At 34.4% G+C, this 3379-nt stretch overlaps 1 protein-coding gene across 1 annotated transcript in view; it reads left to right on the top strand.

Moving 5' to 3' along the window:
• LOC102681125 overlaps positions 1 to 3379 on the top strand; it is a 52898-nt gene that overhangs the window by 40956 nt on the left and 8563 nt on the right. The window lies entirely within an intron of this gene.

Raw genomic sequence — 3379 nt, 5'->3', positions numbered from 1 at the left:
TTTTTTTTTTTTTTTTGCGAATCCTCGAGGATATAATCCTCCTCCAGGAAGAAAGAAAAAAAAACCGATTCTTTGAAAAAAGAAACGGGTCGACGAAGGGTTGAAAGAATTTAATGGATCCGTGGAGCTTGGCGAATTTAACGAATTCGATGGTGTACGGGTTGAAAAGATTGCTCGAGGAGATAATAAATAAAATGAATTGTCAGATTTTTGGAGATGTATACTTTTCAACTTTTTTTAAATTAGAGAGATTCGAAAGTTTATCGAGAAATTTATTGAATTCTGAACTCGAAATCTGAATTGAATTGAAAGAAATTAGGAAAATTCAAAGTAACTCTATCCCAAGAGACAATGTTGGACTTCAACAAGGATAAGATCTAACGTTTAAGTAAAATTTGAAAGCAGGAAAATTAAGAAAAAATTTAAATTTAAACGCATCGAGTCAAAATTTCGGATTAATAAAATTTTCGAGAATTTTCTTTCCATAATTTCGAGAGGAAAAAAATGCACTTTTATCGCGGCCTGATTTCACGTTTCGCGTACCATTATCAGACGTCCCAGATCGGCCGTTTCGATAGGCGAGAATTTATAGGCGCGTACGCCGTCATTTTTCGAGGGTTGATGCCCGACAGACGACACGGGGGCGGTTTGATCTCGGCGCCTTCGGCCCTCGAGCTGCTCTCCCGAGGGTAGTTAGTCCATCTGCTCGATTCTGAGTGCGGTTACCTTACAGTCCAGTGTGTTGGAGGGTAGTAAACTGAGGAACATCTATCCCGGGACCAAAGACCTCGACTCGTCGACCGTGTCCATTTGAATAATGAACTGATTTTTATGTGAACGCCATTGTTCCTTTCTAAAACGTCTCTCCTCTTCTGGAAACAGTTCTGAAAATTACCTAATTTTTTTTTATCACTTTTCCAAACTTTATGAAAATTATGGAATGTTTAATTTTTGCTATTAATTAGAATTTAATGCTGTTAAGTTTTTTTGTTTAAACGTTGTTTCTCAAACTCTTAGACTTTTCTTTTTTAATATACTTAAAACGATTTCACGACGTAGAAAATATCAATTTCCGCATTTACATAATTGAATAGTAACAATTCTAATTAATTACGAATCTTTCCACCACAGGCTTTCTATTTTTATTTATTTTTTTTTCTCGAAGCAAATAATATAAGTATCTTGATATTCTTGACTAAGCAGTATAGTATACGTATGTAATAAGACGTTTCGTGCAAAGGGACAATTTGTCAGCCGCGAAATCGATTTGGCGAAAAAACATTTATTTTTTATAATTTTATCGCTTTATAAAAGAAGAATCTTTTTCCATCCTCGTTTAACGTGTCTCCATCTAACATTACGTTTTGAAATGAAATAAAAAAAGCGAACGATATCATACTCTTAATTTATTCTTCCGGAAGCTCGATGACCGGATAAATCGGCGAACCACGCGAATCGTTTTCCGTGAAAGTCGTGGAATTGCATGTAACTAAAACAAAAAAAAAAAAAAAAAAAAAAAAGAAAAAAAAAAAAAGAAAAGGAATCGCAATTTAACATCGGTCTTCATGACTGGTGCTCGTTTTTCACGTTAATCACTGATGCTTCTCGCTTCTAATTGTCAGACCATATTTTTTAAAATCATCCACGGTGGTTCCTTACACATTATTTCCTCGCGAAACACATTGCGATCATAATGAAAAATAGATTTTCTCCTTTGCAAGTGAAATTCAGGGGAACGGGAACGATATCTTTCAACCTTCGAATTAAAATCCACGATTAAATTTATTCGCGTTTAACTCCTTTTCTCTTCAAAAATTATTTAAAGTATCTTCAGTATTATTCTTGTAAACTCACAAGTTCCTTTCGAAGTTGGTTGCGTTCAGTTGTTTGGTATCTGTGGTGGAAAGATTCGCGATTAGTTAGAATTGTTGCTATTATAAATACGAAACCGTGACACAATGGTAGTCCTTTCTGTGGGACCGGCGAAGGGTGGACCCTCAATTTCACGGCCCATCGGGCACGAAGCCACCCTCATATCTTCCCCCAGTCGATAAGATATTTATATTTATACGGTTAGATACGGTTCGTGTGTCGCTGGAACAGCGCAATCGTTCTCTCTGCTTTCCAACAATTAATCGGGCCACCTTCTCTCTCCCAAATTACGTGGCAACGCACCCTTCCTTCTCTCTTAATCATTCCTATTAAAAATTCAATTCGACCCTTATATTTTCAACATTGTTCTAGACAAAATTTCTAATATCTACCAAATTGATAAAATAATTAATAATTACATCAAACAACGATCGAAAGTTAAAATCGGAAATCCTTCTCTCTTAATCATTCCTATTAAAAATTCAATTCGACCCTTTTCAACATTATTCTAGAAAAAATTTCTAATACCAAATTGATAAAATAATTAATAATTACATCAAACAACGACGATCGAAAGTTAAAATCGGAAATCCTTCTTAATCATTCCTATTAAAAATTTAATTCGACCCTTTTCAACATTATTCTAGAAAAAATTTCTAATACCAAATTGATAAAATAATTAATAATTACATCAAACAACGACGATCGAAAGTTAAAATCGGAAATCCTTCTTAATCATTCCTATTAAAAATTTAATTCGACCCTTTTCAACATTATTCTAGAAAAAATTTCTAATACCAAATTGATAAAATAATTAATAATTACATCAAACAACGACGATCGAAAGTTAAAATCGGAAATCCTTCTTAATCATTCCTATTAAAAATTTAATTCGACCCTTTTCAACATTATTCTAGAAAAAATTTCTAATACCAAATTGATAAAATAATTAATAATTACATCAAACGACGATCGAAAGTTAAAATTGGAAATCCTTCTCTCTTAATCATTCTTATTAAAAATTCGACCCTTATATTTTCAACATTATTCTAGAAAAAATTTCTAATACCTACCAAATTGATAAAACAATTAATAATTGCATCAAACAACGACGATCGAAAGTTAAAATCGGAAATCCGTCGAAGACGAAAATTACATCAATATTCGATTCCAATGCGAAAAAAGCTGAAGTAAAATTATTTCAATTACGATGAAAATTCTCCGATATTTCTTTACTCTCTCGAAACAAATTAAGGAGAACCGCGACACGCGAAACCAGTCGTTGAAATCACCGCGCGCGAGACACGTATTCGATCGTTTTTTCGAGGCGAAAACCGATCTACCTTGATGACAGGGATCGATCCGAAGGAGATAACCGCGGTGACACGATGCAGCCGGTGCCTCTTCTCCAACGGGCTCTTCTCCTCAGATTAGATATTCGATGGCCGCGCCAGATAACCCCTGGGCGCGGATGCTGGTTTCTCGGAAGATCTTTTTGAAAAATATA

This window comes from Apis dorsata, unplaced genomic scaffold, assembly GCF_000469605.1.
Source record: "Apis dorsata unplaced genomic scaffold, Apis dorsata 1.3 scaffold_397, whole genome shotgun sequence".
NCBI classification, from domain to species: domain Eukaryota; kingdom Metazoa; phylum Arthropoda; class Insecta; order Hymenoptera; family Apidae; genus Apis; species Apis dorsata.
This window is presented reverse-complemented; position numbering and strand designations above follow the sequence as displayed.